The following is a 26,715-nucleotide window of genomic DNA, read 5'->3' on the forward strand; positions in this document are numbered from 1 at the left end:
CTACCGGCATCAACTCCCACTTGACATTTTTACAAGATTTGGTCCACAATGCATGAATACTGACGGAACATACTTCAGGATCCAGCCCGAAACTAGTTGTCAACCAGTACTTCAATTGTCTAATGTCCAGTCTGTCCGGGTCTGCTAGTGTCATGACGCCATTTTTAAACTCGCTAAGATCAACCCCCAACTCATTATATCGAACATTACCAGCGCCGTAGTAAACATTCAGATTTACTGATTAAGACATTTTCACCTGTCAGACATTGCCATCTTCTCATTAATCACAACGAACTATGCGCTAAAATGCCTCCAAAAATATATTAACACTAAAATTCACAATATGACTTATATACACTAACTAAACTATATTAATCACAATATACACTAATATTATCCGCTACACGAACTATGCGCTAAAATGCCTCCAAAAATATATTAACACTAAAATTCACAATATACATTAATATTATCCGCTACGCGAACTATGCGCTAAAATGCCTCTAAAAATATATTAACACTAAAATTCACGATATACACTAATATTATCCGCTACACGAACTATGCGCTAAAATGCCTCCTAAATTAAATTAACACTGAAATTCACAATGAACACTAATATTATCCGCTACACGAACTATGCGCTAATATTTACATAATATTTGTGACGACGTGATTATACCTTCGAAGTGTGTGTCCGCTTCTTGCTTCTCTCTTTGACTCAGCGGCACCGGCCACCTCGCGAAGTACTTGCACCACCGGAGAACGACAACGCCGCCCCCAACGACCGGAGGTTCAACTCCGGTCAGCCCCCAACCCGCTCCTCCTCCTCACCACCTCCTCCTCTGCAGCTGCTGCTACTAGTCACCACCACCTACTACCCGTCCTCCTCTCCACCATGGCTCCTCCTCCCCACCATGGCTGCTCCTCCCCAAACACATCAAAAACTATTCCATAGCAAAAAATAACACCGTAGGCCGGTGGGGATTGCTATGATCTACCGATTCTGTGGGTTGGATTTGCAAATGTGTGGCAAATGGAGGAGATCGGCGCGGGAGGGGGGGGGAGTTCTACAGAGAAGAACTGAGAGAGAGAGAAAGGGAAACGAAGAACAGAGCACAACACAGGGGCGAACAGGTGCTTATCCGCACCTTTTCGGCCTAGACCTGGCCGAAAACGGCTTCGGTCGAAGCCTAGCCGAAAAGGCCAGCTTCGGTCACCGGTGGGCCGAAAACGGCCCAGTTCGGCCGCCTAGCAGCCGACACTACTATTTTCGGCCGGTACCCCGTCAACAGCGAGTTTTCGGCCCAAGCGCGGCCGAAAAGCCTACTTCGGCCATGGCCTGGCCGAAAACTCCCTTTTCGGCCCACTCCTGGCCGACGGGCTACTAGTTTTGCGTTTTTTTCATTCTACGCTATAGTTTCCGAAATTGCTACAAAAAACATGATAGTTTTGAAAAAAAGTCTTTTTTTTGCGGGGCAAGAGTAATAGAAACTTAGGTGTTGATTGGCGAAGTTCCCTTCTTTGCATTGGAAGTAGCTAAAATGATTGTGCGAATGCTGGTTGATTAATATAGGTAAGTGCTTTCAATAAAGAAAAGGAGTGGCTGGCCCTGATTATCGCATCAATATTAGCAGCCCCAGCTGTACTTTATGAATTATTAGCATGTTTATGCAAAATATTTCGTATTTAGCTGGGTTGATTTATTCTTTGGAGGGAGGGGGTATGTACCTTGGTATCTGGATCGAATTTTGGAGCATTATGCGTCTATGGACATATAGTGAATATTCGATGTAATCAACCACTGCCTTTTTCTTTTTTGCGGGAATCAACTATTATACCAACCACACACAACGCAAGCCAACCATCATGTTATTGCCTTGTTCGTTTCCTACATATTGCAAGTTTGCAACCTCACTACGTAGCTAGCTCTCTCCCCATCCTCTCACTCTCTGGCATTGCGTTGCTCGTGTGTCCCAAGAAGTAAAGCTCGGGCCCTCACTTCGAGAATGGCGGCGGCAGAGGGCAGCAAGGAGGAGACGACGAGGAGGAAGGCAGAGCGGGTGGCGCTGCCGGTGGGCATTTTTTTTTCTTTTTGAAAAGAAGGAATACCCCCGGCCTCTGCATCTGGACGATGCATACGGCCACTTTATTGATTATAACACAAGACCTTACAAAGTCGTACAACAGTAACACCAAAGCCACCATCTTCGCAACCTCTGTCGCTACTCCTATCTATCGGATGAAGGGGCGCTGATGGTCTGGGCCTAATACCAAACAGACCTCGCAGCCAAACCTTCCGGGTATGGGCACCCACCTGTCTGGCGTGCTTTTCAACCAGGCCCCCTGCCGGGTATGAGGCCGCCGCAGCCACGTACCATCAATCCATCTTCAGAGTTGTACTGTTGCATGAACCGTGCCAGGCCTCTCTGCCATCGACCCCACCACGACGCCAGACAGCGCCACCATCCTGCGCTCGTCCATCATCACACGCCCACCGGCGATACCCCTACTGCTCCATGCCGTCGAGACTCGCCGTTGTCGACGTACCAGATGCCACGCCGCTCCTCCGACGCGAACACGAAAAACAGGAAACGCCCTAAAGATACAAGGGGCACTCTGCACAACATGAAAGCCGCCGCGAGCAGCTGCAGAAATCCAGCCGGCAGCCAAAGCCCCCACCATCATGAGCCCACACCCGAATCCTAGCTCCCCAGGCAACGCCTCCAAGGAGGGGATGACGCCCATGGCGCCACCGCTGCCCAATCCAGACCGGATTTTGGGTTTTCACCCGGGAGAGGACCGGAGGTGACAAGAATAAGGACCTCGACACCGCCTTCAGGAAGGATGCGTCGCCCGAAGCCGACGCCGCTGTCGAGCCGAACCAGCCGGCCTAGGGTTTCCCCCGGTCCCAATCTGCACCACCATCCCCAGAAGCACCGGAACCAGCAGCATCCACCGGCCACAAGCGCAAAGGGGAAGGAGCGGGAAGGAGGGAGTAGCAGGCCTCCAGATCTGGAGAGGACGAAGGCCCCCGAACTGCCGCCGCCAAGCGCCGACTCCCCGCCACCCGAGCGGTCGAGGACGTCGGGCAGAGTCCCCGCGCACACCGTCCAGAGCGCGAACAGCGGCGCCGAACCAGCAGGGGCCGCCGCCCCGTGGATCCAGATCTCCGCAAAGGGACGATGAAGGCCTCGCCGCCACCTTCCTCGGCAGCCGCGCGACGCATCGGCGGCTCCTCTAGTGACGACGAGGAGAAGAAGAAGGGGGAGGGGGACCGCCGGCGGCGGCTAGGGTTAGCCGCCCGTGTCGCCCCTGTTGGAGCGACGCGGGGGCGGGGGGGACTCCTGCTACACACTGGTTAGTAGTAGTAGTAGTTGTGTAGTCTCCATATGCCTGCCGGCGGGCATGGTACTGGTGCAGGTGTTGACGGTGGTGACCATGCTATTGTCCAAGGCGGCGCTCAACGGCGGCATGCAACCCCTGGTCCTCCTCGTCTACCGCAACCTCGTCGCTGCTGCCACCGTCGCCCCCCTTGCCGTCGTTTTTGAGAGGTGCGTGTGTGATCGATTGAACCATGGTGCGCAATATCAGTTAGTTTTAAACCGCGTTCGGCGAAACACGTACGTACATCATTCATGAATGCATGCATGAAATGTCATTTGTTTTGCTTAGCTAGGTTGACTGACGGACAGCATGAACGCATAGGTATACACATGCCCGTACTTAAAGCCGCCAGGTGTATGCTATCATCGATCTGATCATTTGGGCACATGACAGTGCTAGACATGTCGCAACCGCCAGCTGCAGGCACGCTCGGTCGATGATCTGATCATTCACATGACAACAACTGCAGCCACGTCTGGATTCTGGAAGGATTTTTTTTTCCTTTTAAGTACTGTTTTTTTTTGAAAGGACAGCATATTTCCCTAACATGCATGCATTTTTCCATTTGATGCTCTGCATTTGCATCATCTGTTCTTTCACTAATATAGCTACCACGCCACTGTCGTTGATGATTGCAGGGAAATATTGAAGAAAGTGAACATGGTTGTTTTGGGCTGGATCTTCATCAACGCTACTTTCGGGTTCGCATCCAACTATAGTATACTGCAGCCTGTAATGCAATGCGCTTGCATGCTTCTACATTTGTTCATGTCCTCAGTTTATTGCGATGTGATTTCTGATCTGTACGAAATTATAACTCTGTTCATAATCTCGATCCTTGATGTTTTTTCTTTATCCTTGATGTTAAAAACAGGGAAAGCTTATTAGCATTAGGCTAGGCTAATCCACGCTACTAATATGGTAAACGTCTATGTTACGTTTTGAAGATTTTTGTTGTCCTTCCACTTCTCAAATTATAGTAATGTGGTTAATTATTAGTATATATTGAAGTAATGTGGTTATTAGTATCTAAATTTTACCACAATAACAGTGTATAATTACTGTGCTAAATATGTATGATTGCCAGGTAAATATTTATTAGGGATAGTAGCATTGCTGTGAATGGCCAGGGTTAGTATTAAAATGTTACTCTAAATAAGTAAAAGATGAGGTGAGGCTGTAAAACTACTACTCCTCCGTCTCATATTAATTGTCGCTCAAAGGGATGTATCTAGCACTGAAATGAGACTGAGGGAGTATCATGGAAGTCCTACAGTTGATCAAGAGTAGCGTTATGTAACATGATAACCAAGTTATTTCCTTTTTGTTGTAACTAATTAAGTTACTATCACCTCCATCGCAGCCAAATGGTTGTACATGCATGTAACCCGACAACTAAATCGCTATAATTTTGCAATTGGCAATGAAAAATTATGAAACATGTCAACATCAGACTAAGCTTGGAAATCTCGTCAGTGTAGCAGCCATCAGTGAAAACGTGTGGTTAATCGGTTTGACGGTTGGTGAAATAAGAGTTTTTGAAAGGTTTCAAATCCATTTTTTCGTAATATATGTTATGTTTGCATGTCTACTCTCTTTATTTGCATGCATGTGTGAGAAAGTGGCACAAAAATAACAGACGTCGAAATTACGTCAGGCTATTGTGTTGGATTCTCAGTTATTTAATATGTATTCAGTATAGTCTTGCATCCAATAAATTTTGAATTATGCGTGTATGATGCAGAGTTTTGTTGGCGACGGGGTTGTACTACTGCGCCCTACGGGCCACCAGCGCCGCCTATACCGTCAACTTCTTCAACCTCATTCCCGTTGTCACCTTCCTCATCGCCGTCGTGCTCCAGGCCGAGCGCATCTCCCTCGACACCTGGCCCGGCAGGATGAAGCTGGTCGGCACGGCCTTGGTGTCGCCGGCACCATGGTGGTCATCCTATGCAAGGGCCCTCATCTCCCGCTGCCGCACCTCCGGCCGTCCAATGCCCACGCCCACGCCAGCGCACCGGCACCGGCGTCGGTGATCCAAGGTGGCCACGACATGGCCGTCGGCACGCTGTTCATGTGTGGGAGCTGGGCACGCTGTTCATGTGTGGGAGCTGCGTGAGCTATGCACTATGGTTCGTGGTGCAGGCTAGGGTTGCCAAGGTGTTCCTGTTGAAATATGAGATGGGCCTAGAGCCCATATGACAATTTCAGATTTGATCTCTAAGGGCCCATGTAGGTGGCATGACAAGGTGGTGGAAAGTTTAGTCCCACCCCGGAAGTGGAAGAAGAGTTGGAGTGGTTTATAAGGGATTCTCTTCCTTGTGTTATTGGAGCTTGAGAAGAGATGAGGCCCTCGCGCACTCCACACCTCGCCGCGCCGCGGGTTGCGGGATTGAGCCGAGCCGAGATCACTCCTATGCGCTTCTTTTTGCCGGTCAAGAACGGAGAGTCTTTGACAGGTAGGGCCACGATCTGAGACGTCGGATCGTGGGCTACCGACTTGGACGTGGGTTCAGCCCACCTCTCTCCACGCGCAGCCGCACATATATATGTGGGGCACTGCCAACCCTAGCCGCCACGAAACAGAACGCATCTCCACCTCCATGCCCACGTCGTTCCTCTGCTGCTGCTGCCGCCGGCGACTCCGTCCCGTTCACCGCGTACACGGTTGACGGGAGAGCAGGCCTTCGAAAACCCGCCTCTCCGGATCCTGTACGGGAGAGGGGCGATTAGGTTTTTGGGTAGCGACTACGCGACTGCTCGCTTCTGTTCATCTACGTCTGCATCACCTTCGCCATCACCATGTCGACCGACGCCGACTGTGCCGCCGCTGAGAAGGCCGAGGCCGACAAGAAGGCCGCCGAGGATGTCGCGGCTGCTGCCACCGCCACCACCGCCGCGTGGCCGATTGGAGGGTATACATCGTTTATCCCTCTCGTGTTTCTTTCTGTTGTAGCAGTACTAAAGTTATGCGTAGATGTTTCTACTATATGCGTAATACATGCTCTGTTAGATCATAATCAGTGTGTTATCAGTGCTGTCCATGTCATGCTCATGATTTATTCGTGGATTAATTTAATTGAAAAACTGCCTATTTTCTTATCAATCCAAAAACCTAATGTGTGTAGAAGTTTTTCGAATTCTGGTTTTGCTGCTGCACTGAAACCGTCCCCGTTTATGGGGACGTACTTTAAGCGTTGGCAGACTAAAACCACCTTATGGCTCACGACCATGAACGTGTTCTGGGTCGCCGGTGTGACTCTCACAGGAACGATCGCTCCTGAATAGGAGAAGGCGTTCAAGGAGGCCACTGTCGTGTTCCTCGGGGCAGTTCTGAGCGTGATTGGAGATAAGCTGGTTGACGCATATTTGCATGTGCGGTCTGCCAAGGACTTGTGGGAGGCGCTCGAATCTAAGTTCGGGGCTACCGATGCAGGGAGCGAGATGTATATTATAGAGCAGTTCCACGACTACAAGATGGTTGAAAACCGTCCTGTATTGGAGCAGGCTCATGAGATAATATGCATTGTTAAGGAGCTTGAGCTTCTTAAGTGCGAGTTACCGGGCAAGTTTGTCGCGGGCTGCATAATCGCTAAGTTTCCCAATTCCTGAAGGAACTTTGCCACCACTCTGAAACATCAGAGGCGTGAATTCTCTGTGGAGGATGTCATTGGCCATCTGAGTGTTGAGCAGAATTCAAGGGTAAAGGACTCACACGGAAAAGGGGTCGAAGGAACTTCTGTGGCCAATATGGTACATCAGAAGAACTCCAATTCCCACAAGCCCAAGGGAAAGAACGGTGTCCAACAGAGTGCCGACTTTAAGAAGAAGGGTAAGAAGACCTTCAAGAAGAACAAGAAGGATGAGGGCTGCTTTACTTGTGGTTCGCTTGAACATTGGGCCAACAAGTGCCCACACAAGTATAAGAAGCAAGGGCAGGACTCCAAGTCTGTCAATATGATTGTGAGCAACAACGAGAGTGGTGCATCTGGGTACGGTAATTTATTTGCTGTATTTTCAGTTTGATCGTCCATCGATTGGTGGGTCGACACAGGTGCAGGTGTTCATGTGTGTGCTGACATTTCATTGTTTTCTTCTTATCAGGCCACAGGTCACGGGTCCTTACTGATGGAGAATAGCGCGAGTGCTTCTGTTCTTGGTGTTGGCACGGTCGATCTGAAGTTTACTTCGAGAAGGATCGTGCAGCTGAAGAACGTGCAGCATGTCCCCGTCATCAAGAAGAATCTCGTTAGTGGCTCCCTTCTATGTAGAGAAGGGTTTAAGTTGGTATTCGAGTCTAATAAATTAGTTGTTACGAAATATGGACTATTTGTTGGAAAGGGTTATGAATGCGGAGGCATGTTCCGCCTTTCTCTTGCAGATCTATGTAATAAAGTCGTGAACAATATTCATTTGAGTGTTAATGAATCTGACGTCTGGCATTCACGTCTTTGTCACATTAGTTTCGGTGTTATGACGCGGCTAGCAAAATTGAATTTAATCCCGAGTTTCATTTTAGCCAAAGGTTCTAAGTGCCATTCGTGTGTGCAATCTAAGCAACCTCGCAAGCCTCACAAGGCAGCAGAGGAGAGACACTTGGCGTCACTGGAACTCATACATTCTGATCTTTGTGAGATGAATGGTGTGTTGACTAAAGGTGGAAATAAATATTTCATGACTTTGATAGATGATTCCACTAGATATTGCTATGTGTATATGTTAAATACTAAAGATGAGACTCTACACTACTTCAAAATCTATAATGCAGAAGTTGAGAATCAACTTGAAAAGAAAATTAAATGAGTCCGGTCAGATCGTGGTGGAGAGTACTTCTCGAAAGAGTTTGATGCCTTTTGTGCGGAACACGGCATTATTCACGAGAGGACGCCTCCCTACTCACCCCAGTCAAACAGGGTTGCCAAGCGGAAAAATCGTACTCTAACTGATTTGGTTAATGCCATGTTAGATACATCGGGTTTATCCAAGGCATGGTGGGGGGAGGCTATAATGACATCCTGTCATGTCCTGAATAAAGTTCGGACAAAGGATAACGAGATCACTCCTTACAAGAAGTGGACCAAGAGGAGGACAGCACTCTCGTACTTACGTACCTGGGGCTGCTTGGCGAAAGTTAATGTGCTGATCCCCAAAAAGCGTAAGCTTGGACCAAAGACTGTGGACTGTGTTAATTTGGGCTATGCTATGAATAGTGTTGGCTATAGATTTCTAGTAGTGAAATCTGAGGTACCTGACATGAAGGTCGGTACAATTATGGAGTCTAAAGATGCTACATTCTTTGAGGACATTTTCCCCATGAGAGATGTAAAAAGCATTTCTAGACAGGAATCTGAGGAGACTCCTGAACCTGCCATTCCGATGGAATATTATAATCAAACACATGATGAAAATCATGAGGAGGATAATAAGGAATCCCTTGGTAGGGGCAAGAGACAAAGGACTGTAAAGACCTTTGGTGATGATTTCTTCATATACCTCGTGGAGGATAATCCCACTTCTATTTCAAAAGCGTATGCATCTCCAGAAGCTGACTACTGGAAGGATGCGGTCCGTAGCGAGATGGATTCCATCATGGCTAACGGGACTTGGGAGCTTACTGAACGTCCTTATGGTTGCAAACCATTGGGATGCAAGTGGGTGTTCAAGAAGAAGCTTAGGCCTGACGGTACGATAGAAAAGTACAAGGCTAGGCTTGTGGCCAAGGGCTACGCCCAGAAAGAAGAAGAAGATTTCTTCGACACTTATTCACCTGTGGCCAGACTGACCACCATTCGAGTATTACTCTCGTTGGCGGCCTCACATGGTCTTCTCATTCATCAGATGGATGTTAAGATGACTTTCCTGAACGGAGAGCTAAAGGAGGAAATCTATATGCAACAGCTTGATGGCTTTTTTATGGATGGTCAGGAAGGAAACGTGTGTAAGTTGGTGAAATCTTTGTATGGCCTGAGACAAGCGCCTAAGCAATGGCATGACAAGTTTAATGAAACGTTGACATCTGTTGGCTTTGTTGTTAATGAGGCCGTCAAATGTGTATACTATCGCTATGGTGGGGGCGAAGGAGTTATACTGTGTTTGTATGTTGATGACATACTGATATTTGGGACTAATCTCAAGTTGATCGAGGAGGTGGGATTACACTTCTGCAATCCCATTATGTTGAGAAGGTGTTGAGTCGTTTTGGATATTCGGACTGCAAACCATCTCAAACACCATATGATCCTAGTGTGCTGATTCGAAAGTCTAAAGGCACAACTATAGATCAATTGAGATACTCTCAGATTGTTGGTTCACTCCAGTATCTAGCGAGTGCAACGAGGCCTGACATCGCATTTGCTATTAGCAAACTGAGCTGATTTGTTTCCAAACCGGGTGATGCACATTGGCGTGCTCTTGAGAGAGTTATGCGCTATCTGAAATGTACTATGAACTATGGACTTCACTATACCGGATACCCGTCGGTACTTGAAGGGTATAGTGATGCGAATTGGATCTCTGATGCTGATGAGATGAAGGCCACAACTAGGTATATGTTTACTCTTGGAGGTGGTGCTGTTTCCTGGAAGTCTTGCAAGCAAACGATCTTAACAAGATCGACAATGGAAGCAGAATTAACAGCATTAGACACATCGGGTGGCGAAGCAGAATGGCTTCGAGATCTGTTGATGGACTTACCAGTGGTTGAGAAGCCGGTTCCGGCCATCCTTATGAACTGTGACAATCAAACAGTTATTCTCAAGGTGAAGAGTTCAAAGGATAACATGAAGTCCAACAAACACATAAGAATGAGATTGAAAGCTGTCAGAAAATTGAGGAACTCCGGAGTGATAGGGTTGAATTATATTCAAACGGCTAAGAATCTAGCAGATCCCTTTACTAAAGGGCTATCACGTGTTGTGATAGATAGCGCATCAAGGGAGATGGGTATGAGACCCACATGAGTTGCCATGGTAGTAACTCAACCTATGTGATCGGAGATCCCGTGAAGTAGGACCTGGGAAAACAAGCCAGTGGTGAACTGAGGAGAGTAACTTTACTAACCCACTCCGTTGGAGATGCAATACTCTCGGAAACTGTATGGAAGGATGACTACTGTCTTAATGTGTTCCAAGGCTTATATGCATAAGCAAGAAGCTATCCTACAGAGCGATCTTTGGAGGAACACACCTATATGAGCCCGACTGCTGGTCACAGTCTATGAGATTGGGGTGATCTCTAGCAAGCTCATGAACAGGCCAGGAGTGTGACTAATATGCTCCACCCAAGGGGTCGGCCTTCGGCAGCCTCGTATCAGTGAGACTTGTGGTGAAACTTTTTGACACCAAACTGACAATTCAAGCCATAGTCCACTGTTCAGTTGTGAAGGAGTGTAACTACTTGGTCTGGGTGGAGCTCAACCTTAATCGGTCTCCACTGAGATGCTGGTATATCAAAACAGCGTTTGGAACAAAGGACAAACTGGACCCCTGAGATCTGGTGGGGGATTGTTGAAATATGAGATAGGCCTAGAGCCCATATCACAATTTCAGATTTGATCTCTAAGGGCCCATGTAGGTGGCATGACAAGGTGGTGGGAAGTTTAGTCCCACCTCGGAAGTGGAAGGAGAGTTGGAGTGGTTTATAAGGGATTCTTGTTGGGGAACGTAGCAGAAATTCAAAATTTTCTACGCATCACCAAGATCAATCTATGGAGTAATCTAGCAACGAGGGAAGGAGAGTGCATCTACATACCCTTGTAGATCGCTAAGCGGAAGCGTTCAAGTGAACGGGGTTGATGGAGTCGTACTCGTCGTGATCCAAATTACCGATGATCCTAGTGCCGAACGGATGGCACCTCCGTGTTCAACACACGTACAGCCCGGTGACGTCTCCTACGCCTTGATCCAGCAAGGGGAGAAGGAGAGGTTGGGAAGACTCCATCCAGCAGCGGCACGACGGCGTGGTGGTGATGGAGGAGCGTGGCAATCCTGCAGGGCTTCGCTAAGCACCACGGGAGAAGAGGAGGACTTGGGAGAGGGGGAGGGCTGCGCCAAGACTTGGGGTGCGGCTGCCCTCCCACCCCCCACATATATATATAGGGGCAAGGAGAGGGGGGTCCGGCCCCCTCAGATCCAATCTGAGGAGGGGGCGGCGGCCAAGGGGGGTTGCCTTGCCCCCCAAGGCAAGGGGGGCGCCCCCCTTTTAGGGTTCCTCCAAACCCTAGGCGCATGGGCCCTAGGGGGGAGGCGCCCAGCCCACTAAGGGGCCGGTCCCTCTCCATGTACAGCCCATAGGGCCCTCCGGGGCAGGTGGACCCTCCCGGTGGACCCCCGGAACCCCTCCGGTGGTCCCGGTACAATACCGGTAACCCCCAAATTATTCCGGTGACCGTATGATGACTTCCCATATATAAATCTTTACCTCCGGACCATTCCGGAACTCCTCGTGACGTCCGGGATCTCATCCGGGACTCCGAACAACATTCTGTAACCATGTATATCTATTCCCTATAACCCTAGCATCATCGAACCTTAAGTGTGTAGACCCTACGGGTTCGGGAAACATGCAGACATGACCGAGACACCTCTCCGGTCGATAACCAACAGCGGGATCTGGATACCCATGTTGGCTCCCACATGCTCCACGATGATCTCATCGGATGAACCACGATGTCAAGGACTTAATCAATCCCGTATACAATTCCCTTCGTCTAGCGGTACGATACTTGCCCGAGATTCGATCGTCGGTATCCTGATACCTGGTTCAATCTCGTTACCGGCAAGTCTATTTTACTCGTTCCGTAACACATAATCCCGTGATCAACTCCTTGATCACATTGTGCACATTATGATGATGTCCTACTGAGTGGGCCTAGAGATACCTCTCCATTTACACGGAGTGACAAATCCCAGTCTCAATTCGTGCCAACCCAACAGACACTTTCGGAGATACCTGTAGTGTACCTTTATAGCCACCCGGTTACGTTGTGACATTTGGCACACCCAAAGCACTCCTATGGTATCCGGGAGTTGCACAATCTCATGGTCTAAGGAAATGATACTTGACATTAGAAAAGCTTTAGCATACGAACTACATGATCTTGTGCTTGGCTTAGGATTGGGTCTTGTCCATCACATCATTCTCTTAATGATGTGACCCCGTTATCAACGACATCCAATGTCCATGGTCAGGAAACCGTAACCATCTATTGATCAACGAGCTAGTCAACTAGAGGCTTACTAGGGACATGGTGTTGTCTATGTATCCACACATGTATCTGAGTTTCCTAACAATACAATTCTAGCATGGATAATAAACGATTATCATGAACAAGGAAATATGATAATAACTAATTTATTATTTCCTCTAGGGCATATTTCCAATAGTCTCCCACTTGCACTAGAGTCAATAATCCAGTTCACATCGCTGTGTGATTAACACTCAAGGTCACATCCCCATGTGACTAACACCCAAAGAGTTTACTAGAGTCAATAATCTAGTTTACATTACCATGTGATTAACACTCGATGAGTTCTGGGTTTGATCATGTTATGCTTGTGAGAGATGTTATAGTTAACGGGTCTGAACCTTTCAGATCCGTGTGTGATTTACAAATCTCTATGTCATCTCCTAGATGCAGCTACCACATTCTATTTGGAGCTATTCCAAATAACTGTTCTACTATACGAATCCAGTTTACTACTCAGAATAATCTGGATTAGTGTCAAAGTTTGCATCGGCGTAACCCTTTACAACGAACTCTTTTACCACCTCCATAATCGAGAAAATTCCTTAGTCCACTAGTTACTAAGGATAACTTTGACCGCTGTCCTGTGATCCATTATTGGATCACTCTTGTACCCATTGACTGACTCATGGCAAGGCACACTTCAGGTGAGGTACACAGCATAGCATACTGTAGAGAGCCTGTGACAAAAGCATAGGGGACGACCTTCGTCCTTCCTCTTTCTTCTGCCGTGGTCGAGCTTTAAGTCTTAACTTCATACCTTACAACTCAGGCAAGAACTCCTTCTTTGACTGATCCATCTTGAACACCTTCAAGATCATGTCAAGGTATGTGCTCATTTGAAAGTATCATTAAGCATTTTGATCTATCCTTATAGATCTTGATGCTCAATGTCCAAGTAGCTTAATCCAGGCTTTCCATTGAAAAACACTTTCCAAATAACCCTATATGCTTTCCAGAAATTCTACGTCATTTCTGATCAACAATATGTCAACAACATATATTCATCAGAAATTCTATAGTGCTCCCACTCACTTCTTTGGAAATACAAGTTTCTCATAAACTTTGTATAAACCCAAAATCTTTGATCATCTCATCAAAGCATACATTCCAACTCCGAGATGCTTACTCCAGTCCTTAGAAGGATTGCTGGAGCTTTGCATACTTGTTAGCATCTTTTAGGATTGACAAAACCTTCCGGTTGTATCACATACAACCTTTCCTCAAGAAAATCGTCGAGGAAACAATGTTTTGATATCCTATCTGCAATATTTCATAAATATTGCAGTAATCGCTAATATAATTCCAACAGACTCTTAGCATCGCTACGAGTGAGAAAGTCTCATCGTAGTAAACTTCTTGAACTTGTCGGAAAACATCTTAACGACAAGTAGAGCTTTCTTAATGGTGATACTTACCATCATTGTCCGTCTTCCTTTTAAAATCCATATGTACCTAACAGCCTTACGACCATCAAGTAGTTCTTCCAAAGTCTACACTTTGTTTTCATATATGGATCCTCTCTCGGATTATATGGCCTCGAGCCATTTTGGAATCCAGGCCCACCATCACTTCTCCATAGCTCGTAGGTTCATTGTTGTCTAGCAACATGACTTCCAAGACAGGATTACGTACCACTCTGAAGTAGTACGCATCCTTGTCATCCCACGAGGTTTGGTAGTGACTTGATCTAAAGTTTCATGATCACTATCATAAGCTTCCACTTCAATTGGTGTAGGTGCCACAGGAACAACTCCCTGTGCCCTGCCACACACTAGTTGAAGAGACGGTTCAATAACCTCATAAAGTCTCCACCATCCTCCCACTCAATTCTTTCGAGAGAAACTTTTCCTCGGGAAAGGACCCGATTCTAGAAACAATCCCTTGTTGCTTTCGGATCTGAAATAGGAGGTATACCCAACTGTTTTGGGTGTCCTATGAAGATGCATTTATCCGCTTTGGGTTCGAGCTTGTCAGCCTGAAACTTTTCATATAAGCGTCGCAGCCCCAAACTTTTAAGAAATGACAGCTTAGGTTTCTCTAAACCATAGTTCATACGGTGTCATCTCATCGGAATTACGTGGTGCCCTATTTAAAGTGAATGTGGTTGTCTCTAATGCCTAACCCATAATCTATCGTGGTAATTCGATAAGAGACATCATGGTATGCATCATATCCAATAGGGTGCAGTTATGATGTTTGGACACACCATTACACTATGGTGTTCCAGGCTGTATTAGTTGTGAAACAATTTCCACAATGTCTTAATTCTGTGCCAAACTCGTAATTCAGATATTCATATCTATGATCATATCATAGATATTTTATCCTCTTGTCACGGCGATCTTTCAACTTCACCCTGAAATTACTTGAACCTTTCAATAATTCAGACTCGTGATTCATCAAGTAAATATACTCAATATCTACTCAAATCATCTGTGAAGTAAGAACATAACGATATCCACTACACGCCTCAGCACTCATTGGACTGCACACATCAAAATGTATTACTTCCAACAAGTTGCTTTCTAGTTCCATTTTACTGAAAACGAGGCTTTAAGTCATCTTGCCCATGTGGTATGATTTGCATGTCTCAAGTGATTCAAAAACAAGTGAGTCCAAACGGTCCATTTGCATGGGGTTTCTTCATGCATATACACCAATAGACATGGTTGGCATGTCTCAAACTTTTCAAAAACGAGTGAGCCCAAAGATCCATCAACATGGAGCTTCTTCATGCGTTTTATACCGATATGACTTATGTGGCAGTGCCACAAGTAGGTGGTACTATCATTACTATCTTATATCTTTTGGCATGAACATGTGTATCACTACGATCGAGATTCAGTAAACCATTCATTTTAGGTGCAAGACCATTGAAGGTATTATTCAAATAAACAGAGTAACCATTATTCTCCTTAAATGAATAACCGTATTGCGATAGACATAATCCAATCATGTCTATGCTCAATGCAAACACCAATCTCGATGGTAGAGGGAGCGTGCGATGCTTGATCACATCAAGCTTGGAAAAAACTTCCAACACATATCGCCAGCTCACCTTTAGCTAGTCTCCGTTTACTCCGCAGCCTTTTATTTCGAGTTTACTAACACTTAGCAACCGAATCGGTATATAATACCATGGTGCTACTAGGAGTACTAGTGAAGTACACATTAACACAATGTATATCCAATATACTTCTATCGACCTTGCCAGCCTTCTCATCTACCAAGTATCTAGGGTAATTCTACTCCAGTGGTTGTTCCTCTTATTACAGAAGCACTTAGTCTCGGGTTTGGGTTCAACCTTGGGTTTCTTCACTAGAGCAGCAGCTGAATTGCCGTTTCATGAAGTATCCCTTCTTGCCCTTGCCCTTGCCCTTCTTGAAACTAGTGGTTTCACCAACCATCAACAATTGATGCTCCTTCTTGATTTCTACTTTTGTGGTGTCAAACATCGCGAATATCTCAAGGATCATCATATATGTCCCTGATATATTATAGTTCATCACGAAGCTCTAGCAGCTTGGTGGTAATGACTTCGGAGAAACATCACTATCTCATCTGGAAGATCAACTCCCACTCGATTCAAATGATTGTTGTACTCAGACAATCTGAGCACAAGCTCAACAATTGAGCTTTTCTCCCTTAGTTTGCAGGCTAAGAAAATCGTCGGAGGTCTTATACCTCTTGACGTGGGCACGAGCCTGAAATCCCAATTTCAGCCCTCGAAACATCTCATATGTTTTGCGACGTTTCAAAATGTCTTCGGTACCTCAACTCTAAACCGTTTAACTAAACTATCACGTAGTTATCAAAATGTGTATGTCAGACATTCACAGATGACATTCGAGGTTCAGCACACTGAGCGGTGCATTAAGGACATAAGCCTTCTATGAAGCAATGAGGACAATCCTCAGTTTACGGACCTAGTCCGCATAATTGCTACTGTCATCTTTCAACTAAATTTTCTCTAGGATCATATCTAAACAGTAGAAATGAAGCGCGAGCTACGACATAATTTGCGAAGACCTTTTGACTATGTTCAGGATAATTAAGTTCATCTTATGAACTCCCACTCAGATAGACATCCCTCTAGTCATCTAAGTGATTACATGATCTGAGTCAACTAGGCTGTGTCCGATCATCACGTGAGACGGACTAGTCATCATCGGTGAACATCTTCATGTTGATCGTATCTACCATACGACTCATGCTCGACCTTTCGGTCTCTTGTGTTCCGAGGCCATGTCTGTACATGCTAGGCTCGTCAAGTCAACCTAAGTGTTTCGCATGTGTCCCGAGGCCATGTCTGTACATGCTAGGCTCGTCAACACCCGTTGTATTCGAACGTAAGAATCTATCACACCCGATCATCACGTGGTGCTTCGAAATGACGAACTTTCGCAACGGTGCACAGTTAGGGGGAACACTTTCTTGAAATTTTAATGAGGGATCATCTTATTTACTACCGCCGTTCTAAGCAAATAAGATGTATAAACATGATAAACATCACATGCAATCAAATAGTGACATGATATGGCCATCATCACTTTGCTCCTTTTGATCTCCATCTTCGGGGCTCCATGATCATCGTTGTCACCGGCATGACACCATGATCTCCATCATCGTGTCTTCTTGAAGTTGTCTCGTCATCTATTACTTCTACTACTATGGCTAACACTTTAGCAATAAAGTAAAGTAATTACATGACGTTTATGTTGACACACGGGTCATAAATAAATTAAGACAACTCCTATGGCTCCTGCCGGTTGTCATACTCATCAAGATGCAAGTCGTGATTCCTATTACAAGAACATGATCAATCTCATACATCACATATATCATTCATCACATCCTTTTGGCCATATCACATCACAAGGCATATGCTGCAAAAACAAGTTAGACGTCCTCTAATTATTGTTGCAAGTTTTTTTACGTGGCTGCTATAGGTTGTTAGCAAGAACGTTTCTTACCTACGCCAAAACCACAACGTGAATTGTCAATTTCTATTTACTCTTCATAAGGACCCTGTTCATCGAATCCGACCCGACTAAAGTGGGAGAGACAGACACCCACCAGCCACCTTATGCAACTAGTGCATGTTAGTCGGTGGAACCAGTCTCACGTAAGCGTACGTGTAAGGTTGGTCCGGGCCGCTTCATCCCACGATGCCGCCGAATCAAGATAAGACTAGTAACGGCAAGATAATTGACAATATCGACGCCCACAACTACTTTGTGTTCTACTCGTGCATAGTAACTACGCATAGACCTAGCTCATGATGCCACTGTTGGGGAACGTAGCAGAAATCCAAAATTTTCTACGCATCACCAAGATCAATCTATGGAGTAATCTAGCAACGAGGGGAAGGAGAGTGCATCTACATACCCTTGTAGATTGCTAAGCGGAAGCGTTCAAGTGAACGAGGTTGATGGAGTCGTACTCGTCGTGATCCAAATCACCGATGATCCTAGTGCCGAACGGATGGCACCTCCGTGTTCAACACACGTACAGCCCGGTGGCGTCTCCTACTCCTTGATCCAGCAAGGGGAGAAGGAGAGGTTGGGAAGACTCCATCCAGCAGCAGCACGACGGCGTGGTGGTGATGGAGGAGCGTGGCAATCCTGCAGGGCTTCGCTAAGCACCACGGGAGAAGAGGAGGACTTGGGAGAGGGGGAGGGCTGCACCAAGACTTGGGGTGCGGCTGCCCTCCCACCCCCCACATATATATAGGGGCAAGGGAGAGGGGGGCCGGCCCCCTCAGATCCAATCTGAGGAGGGGGCGGCGGCCAAGGGGGGTTGCCTTGCCCCCCAAGGCAAGGGGGGCGCCCCCCTTTTAGGGTTCCCCCAAACCCTAGGCGCATGGGCCCTAGGGGGGAGGCGCCCAGCCCACTAAGGGGCTGGTCCCTCTCCACATACAGCCCATAGGGCCCTCCGAGGCAGGTGGACCCTCCCGGTGGACCCCCGGAACCCCTCCGGTGGTCCCGGTACAATACCGGTAACCCCCGAATTATTCCGGTGACCGTATGATGACTTCCCATATATAAATCTTTATCTTCGGACCATTCCGAACTCCTCGTGACGTCTGGGATCTCATCCGGGACTCCGAACAACATTCGGTAACCACGTATATCTATTCCCTATAACCCTAGCATCATCGAACCTTAAGTGTGTAGACCCTACGGGTTCGGGAAACATGCAGACATGACCGAGACACCTCTCCGGCCAATAACCAACAGCGGGATCTGGATACCCATGTTGGCTCCCACATGCTCCACGATGATCTCATCGGATGAACCACGATGTCAAGGACTTAATCAATCCCGTATACAATTCCCTTCGTCTAGCGATACGATACTTGCCCGAGATTCGATCGTCGGTATCCCGATACCTGGTTCAATCTCGTTACCGGCAAGTCTCTTTTACTCGTTCCGTAACACATCATCCCGTGATCAACTCCTTGATCACATTGTGCACATTATGATGATGTCCTATCGAGTGGGCCCAGAGATACCTCTCCGTTTACACGGAGTGACAAATCCCAGTCTCGATTCGCGCCAACCCAACAGACACTTTCAGAGATACCTGTAGTGTACCTTTATAGCCACCCGGTTACGTTGTGACATTTGGCACACCCAAAGCACTCCTACGGTATCCGGGAGTTGCACAATCTCATGGTCTAAGGAAATGATACTTGACATTAGAAAAGCTTTAGCATACGAACTACATGATCTTGTGCTAGGCTTAGGATTGGGTCTTGTCCATCACATCATTCTCCTAATGATGTGACCTCGTTATCAACGACATCCAATGTCCATGGTCAGGAAACCGTAACCATCTATTGATCAACGAGCTAGTCAACTAGAGGCTTACTAGGGACATGGTGTTGTCTATGTATCCACACATGTATCTGAGTTTCCTAACAATACAATTCTAGCATGGATAATAAACGATTATCATGAACAAGGAAATATGATAATAACTAATTTATTATTGCCTCTAGGCACTGGTAGAAAAAGGGCCTTTAGTCCCGGTTTGTAAGGGCCTTTAGAACCGAGACTAAAGGGTCGGTACTAATGCCCTAACCCTTTAGTCCCGGTTCAATCCTGAACCAGGACTAAAGGCCCTCCACGTGGCCCGTCCACCTTTAGTCCCGGTTGGTAACACCAACCGGTACTAAAGGAAATTTTCTGATTTTTTTTTGAAATATTTTTTGAATTTTTTTTTATTTTCAAATTTCTGAATTATTTTAACCTCTAATCTCTAATCACCCCTCATCGCTGCTCAATTTAATCTCTAATCACCCCTCATCATTCCAAATTATCTAACTTCCCGAACGGTCACCCATCCTCTCACTACTCCAGCCTGAGCACGCTTAACTTCCGGGTTCTATTCTCCCTCGTTTCCAAGTCTGCACTTGTTGTTTTCCTGACAATAGTAAGATGTCAATCCTATTAACCCTCAGGAATTTAGCTTGAGCATGAAGTCACATATTTCACTGTTTGAGTTTAAAACTATTGTTCTAAAAAATAATAAATTTTTACTAACACTAATATTTCTTGAATAAGTAGTTTGACCATTGTTTGACCACAGTTTGACCATAGTTTGACCATAGTTTGACCAGATTTGACCAAAATTCAAAAAAGGTGAAATAATTATTTAATAACACTAATATTCTTGAATAATTATTTAGTAACACTAATACTTCTTGAATAAGTAGTTTGACCATAGTTTGACCAGATTTACTGAAAATTTTAAAAAACTGAAATTTGAGCATAACTTTTTTTCCTTTTGGAATTTGAGGATTCTACAAATTTGCAAACAGGCCATAGGCCGTCCCCATCGGATGTAACTTTTCGAGTAGATGATTTTTCATATAAAAAACTTTTTAATCCGAGTTCGTATGCAAAAGTTATGCCCATTTTACAAATTCCAGAGAGATTTTGTAAATAAAGTCGAAATTCATATTTGTAAATTTTCCCAACAACTAGACCACATATCACATGGAAAACTTATTTTATTTTATTTTTATTGACATTTCCATCATTTTCTTTTGTTTTTTCTAAAACTAAAAAGGAGGTCGGGGGGGGGGGGGGGGGAGTTTGAAAATGGGACCTTTAGTACCGGTTCATGCCATGAACCGGTACTAATGCCTCAAAGCCCATTAGTCCTGGTTGGTGGCACCAACCGGGACTAAAGGTCTAACCTTTAGTACCGGTTGGTGCCACCAACCGGGACCAATGGGCATCGCTCCCTTTAGTCCCGGTTCGTGGCACGAACCGGGACTAAATGGCCCAGGTGAACCGAGACTAATGCCTTAGCCACACGAACCGGGATAAATGCACCCATTGGTCCCGGTTCTGGACTGAACCGGGACTAATGGGCTTACCCGGCCTGGACCAAAGCCCCCTTTTCTACTAGTGAGGGCATATTTCCAACAATTCTCTCCCTCGTGCTATTGGATCTTGAGAAGAGATGAGGCCCTCGCGCACTCCTCCTCTGCTTGCCTCGCCACGCCTCGTCACGACGCACGCGGGTTGCGGGATTGAGCCGAGCCAAGCTCACTCCTATGCGCTTCTTTTTGCCGGTCAGGAACGGAGAGTCTTTAACAGGTAGGGCCACGATCGGAGACGTCGGATCGTGGGCTACCGACTTGGACGTGGGTTCAGCCCACGTCTCTCCACACGCAGCCGCACATATATATGTGGGGCGCTGCCAACCCTAGCCGCCACGAAACCGAACGCATCTCCGCCTCCACGCCCACGTCGTTCCTCTGCTGCTGCCGCCGCCGGCGACTCCGTCCAGTTCACCGCGTACATGGTTGATGGGAGAGCAGGCCTCCGAAACCCCGCCTCTCCGGATCCTGTACGGGAGAGGGGCGATTAGGTTTTTGGGTAGCGACTACGCGACTGCTCGCTTCTGTTCATCTACGTCTGCATCACCTTCGTCATCACCATGTCGATCGACGCCGACCGTGCCGTGCTGAGAAGGCCGAGGCCGACAAGAAGGCCGCCGAGGATGCCGCGGCTGCTGCCACCGCCACCACCGCCGCGTGGCCGATTGGAGGGTATACATCGTTTATCCCTCTCGTGTTTCTTTCTGTTGTAGCAGTACTAGCGATATGCATAGATGTTTTTACTATATGCGTAGTACATGCTCTGTTAGATCGTAATCAGTGTGTTATCAATGTTGTCCATGTCATGCTCATGATTTATTCATGAATTAATTTAATCGAAAAACTGCCTATTTTCTTATCAGTTCCCGTCCCGATACTGGTCCACTGCCCTCACGTGCGCGGCGGGCAGTCTGCAGTCAGCCGCGGCTGCCGCGGCGGCGACCGTCCTAGCACCCCGCGAGGGCTGGGCGGCGGAGTGGAGGATGGGGTGGGACCTGCGCCTGGCCACAGTGGTGTACTCCGGGGTCTTCAACACCGGCGTCACGTTCGTGCTCGTGTCGTGGGCGGTGGCGCGTCGTGGGCCTGTGTACCCTCCCATGTTCAACTCCCTGTCGCTCATTGCCACGACTGCGGTTGACGCCGGCATGCTCGGCACTGACCTCTACCTCGACGGTGTTCTCGGGACGGGCCTTGTCGTCATCGGGCTCTACGCGTTCCTCTGGGGCAAAGGCAAGGAGCTCGCTGCCGCCAAGGCGGGCAACGGCGAGCAGAAGCTGCAGTGTGTACACGCCGATGATGGCATTGCCTAGCGGTTTGGCCTAGCAAGCCAGAGCAGTCCATACAGAATTAACTGAACTATTAGTCCTAACTTGAAATTGTCCGCGAATCAACCTGTGGTTGGATGGTTAGAGGGACTGCGGTATCCCCAGCTCATCAGGGTTCAAATCCTGATGCTAGCAGTTATTCCCGGATTTATTTCAGGATTTCCGGCGATGCGCACTCAGTGGGTGGAGACGTTCCTGTCGACGACGAGGTGCCTACGGTGACTTCGTATAAATATCAAGATGATATGCCGGCTCAGTTTTTCGGAGGTGCTCCTAGAGGTAGGATGTGCATGTGTGCATTCATAGGGATGAGTGTATGCGCGTGTATATGAGCGCAAACTTGAAATTGTCCTTGACAAACACTACTACATGAGGATTTTTCTTTTCTCTTTCTAAAATAGTATTGTGCTGACGTGGCTAGTGCACGGCAAATTGAACGTTTTTTATGGCAATTCATATTGCCACGAGGATGGCAAATCTTCACCAAGCACCAGAAATCCTATGATAAGAAAAGAATGCTAAAGAAAATTACAATCCTTAGACAATATAAATTGCCATAAAAACCGTTTGATTTGCCATGCCCTCCAGCAAACATTTGCTGCTATCAAAATCCTTTTTTTTATACAAGATCCCTTCTTTGTTATTGATGGTCTAATAATGATTGTTATAATTAGCCAGTCCATGTGCACTCTTGTACTAGTAGAATAAAGAAGGGATTAGTCAGTCACCGAAACTACTCAAAAAAAGAAAATAAGAATCACCGAACCTACTCAGATGCTAATTGCTGCTATATGTACGAAAGTGCTCTGGTGAGCTCAAGCTCACATGCACCCTTGCTACAGTATAATTTTAAATATATATATTTTAAAAAGAAAAAAACTGAAGTTTTTGGCCAACAAACATTGTTGTGTTTTTCACATGCGTGCAAACTTTCATGTCAAAATGGCATTCATGCAGGTCATGACAAAACAACAAAATCGATGCTCCAAAGTGCTTCCAAAACAGTTTTTTAGCATGATTTTGCATTTTTCCCGAGACCTCCACAAATGTCATTCCATCACCAAAATTGGCCCGCATGTGAAACACATATCAATGGTTGTTGCAAAAAAGTTTCAATTGTACTGTAGCAAATGGTGCATGTGAGCTCGAGCTCACATACTCCATGCCCCTATACATACACATACACAACTGTATATACCTTCTAGAGTTGTAATCGCACTAGAAATAAATAAAGTAAACAATAGCCACACATGCCCGTGTTTTCTTTCTTCAAAAAAGTGTTGTGAGCTCTGTCATTTCTATTAGGAGGAGTGAGAAATTGTACATAATCAGACTACAGATACACTAGGCCTTGCCTAGGGTTATGTGCTATCTAACAGAGGAACAACGCCCATCATCTTGAACAACTCTGTGAAAGGCCATTGCTCTCTCCCTCATAAGTTCCCTGATCATATAGAGCGTTGTTGTCACTGTCCTATATTCATTCCTAAAAATCCAATCATTTTGTTTGTTCCATATTTGTCAGGCGCTGTAAAACCTGACCACATCGAGCCTCCTGTCTAATTTCGGTGCGTCCTTCATGTCGATCGACCACCAATCTGCATACTTGTCCGGAACTGGAGCGGTTGTGGGGGCTGGCTGAATCTCTTGGAAGCCCGAGGAGGATGCCATTCCTACAAATTTGCGTAGTAGCAAAGTTGCAGGCTATAAAGAGATGGACAACGGACTCGGTAGCCGAGCCACATATCAGACAAATTTGCGTAGTAGCAAAGTTTGTCGGTTGTGAGCAGTCCACCATGCGCTAGAAGGAAAATCCTGTTGTCACTAACTTGCTAGGAGGGGTCTCCTATACCACTACCATAGTTAGCATGGAACCGTCTTCTCAAAAGTTTATCAAATACCAATTGGCTTACTTGAGCATATGAGAACTAACCATTATGTAGGATATGAAACCGTTCATCCATGTTGGAATTATGTGTCCTGCAACTATATTCAAATTACTAGGAGTTAATAATATTCGGAATACCTCATTATGGAATTACTTTACATGATTATTATGAAATTATCACTTGTTGGAACGTACTTAAGTTATATACTTAAGGAAGCTGATCGATTATCAGTGGAATACAATATACTATTTATATTGCAAAGACTACCCGGGTATAGTGATAATCGGAAGGAGCTAGATCGTATAGTTAGATTACAGCCCTAATGTTGATCTATATGATTAGAGGAATTTACACTCTATTATGACGCGTTGCTCACAAGCGCGTGCTCCAGGGACATAACGGGTAGATTCCGTTAACAGACAAATATGATCGTGGTTGATAATTTGATCTGGACTCTATCCCGGAAACTAATGAAAAAAAAACTAGGAATCTTATATTTGAATAAAAGGTGGACTCTTTGGAAAGACAATATAAGAAGGTCCCTGCCCCCTAGCCTCAGACATGCGAATTGTGAGCTGCACCACGGATAAGCGCAGAGAAATAGAGGGTAGACCACAAACCCTAAATTTCCAACATTGATATCTTGAGCCATGTTCGGCCGCCGTTGCTTCAACCCAAAATCCGCTGCGTAATCTGTCGCCTGTTAGCCGCCGCTCGGATCCTAATCCGCTGTGCAACTCTCACGGTCATCGCCGCCGTATTTTATTCGGGTGCTGCATCCAGGTTCAAGTCTCTGATTCTTGCATGTTCACGTGGATCAAGACGGAGGGAACCAAGACTGCTACGCACGAGTTATACTACTACTGGACACAGGAATCAATAATGCTCTTCTAAGTACGTGCGCATAGTTGTCGGTACCTTGCTTCGGAATCCAGCCCACGGGATCTTCGACACGCGCCAAGCTAGCTCCAAGTCGGCCCTCATCGACCTCGAGCGGAACCGGTGGCCTTCAGCCATGCCCAGTCGACGTCAAGTGGAACCCTGCGCCTCCTGTGGCGGCCGTTCGTCCGTGCACTCGCAAGTTCTCTGCGCTGACAAGGTTGTTGCTACGATATCTTCACCCGAGGATTCGCTAAGCTAAACGAGCCAGCTGCTCGGAAACTGCATGTCACGTCCACGCCTATTGCTGCTCCAATCGATTTTTTACGTCGCAAGTTCTACCTGATGACTTGGTGATTCTTCAGCCAAAACACTCCATTGCACTCAGATTGAGGAAGGTAATCATAATCCCAACTTCTGCACCACACGGATCCATGTGGACGGCGGAAAGATTATAGCCTGAGCATTCACGTATACGTAATTGATGCTTGCCTCCTGGATTATTCTGCTGCCAGTTTTTACTTAGACTGGTTTATCAAGTGTCTACAAATTGGTAACGTTTTTTTTCGGCAATGGTATTAAATAATATTTTCTTTGAGTCAGTTAATTCTTGGGGAGATTACGGTTTGGAAAAGATAAGCCATATTTTTTGTTTCCTGAAGAGAACAAATGTTTTGCTACTGATGACTAAAACAAACCGGAAAAGGCCAAAATTAAAATGCCACTGTTGAGGAAAAGGGAAAAGGAAATATATATATTATGGATAGAAAATGATTGCATAATTCTCTGGGATCAATCTAGTGTTCTTTGGCTAAATAAATTGCATGGAAATAATGTGCAATCTGAAACACATTTTTTGTGGAATATCTCTCAAAAATATAGATTGATGACCTTTTTTATTTTTGCAAAGTGCAAGTCATTGTTGTATTAAACTCTATACCAAAATTATTGCGATAATTTTACATACACTTGTCGTCGTGAGTGGTTATACAATCTGCGCTATATGGGATACTATTTTTTCTATTGAGGAAGACAGAAAAACTCTTCGAGGGAATGATCTGGTCAATTATGGTTGACTACACCTTGAAGAGGAAGATACAATATTTCAAATAGAATTGGCTAAGAGGAACTGTCTATTATGGAACATCACTTATTTATGGAGGAAGGTAGAAACCACTATGTGGACAAGGAAAATTGCTCTTCATCTGTCAGTATGTTTAATGATATTATTTGCACTATATTTATTTATTTGGGGCTACTTTTTCAAGTAGTTGGATTGTGGACATGTCTTATTGCTGGAATACAATAGCAATTTAATTGACATACAAACAATTTCAAAGGAAATTATAGTATTTATGTGCTTTGTCATTGCTGCTAAATCTGCTACACTTTGGAATTGGAAATTTTGCCATGAAACTCCCTTGTGGAGGAAAACTATTATTGTTATAGAGCACTCTGTGAAACTTCAGTGAGAAGGTATTTGATTTATTGTTCTATCTTTGTGTCTATTGACTGTCATTCTATTTGGAAAAGGAAGAGTAAACATATTGCTCAATGGTAAAATTAGTACATTATGGAATTTTATACGATGGT

The 26,715-nt window shown here is 45.9% G+C and overlaps 1 pseudogene; it reads left to right on the top strand.

The window, feature by feature from the left end:
* Positions 1–2,009: 2,009 nt before the first annotated feature.
* Positions 2,010–22,339, top strand: LOC123056723 (WAT1-related protein At5g64700-like; annotated as a pseudogene).
* Positions 22,340–26,715: the final 4,376 nt, after the last annotated feature.

The sequence above is a fragment of the Triticum aestivum genome, chromosome 3A (genome assembly GCF_018294505.1).
Source record: "Triticum aestivum cultivar Chinese Spring chromosome 3A, IWGSC CS RefSeq v2.1, whole genome shotgun sequence".
NCBI lineage: Eukaryota > Viridiplantae > Streptophyta > Magnoliopsida > Poales > Poaceae > Triticum > Triticum aestivum.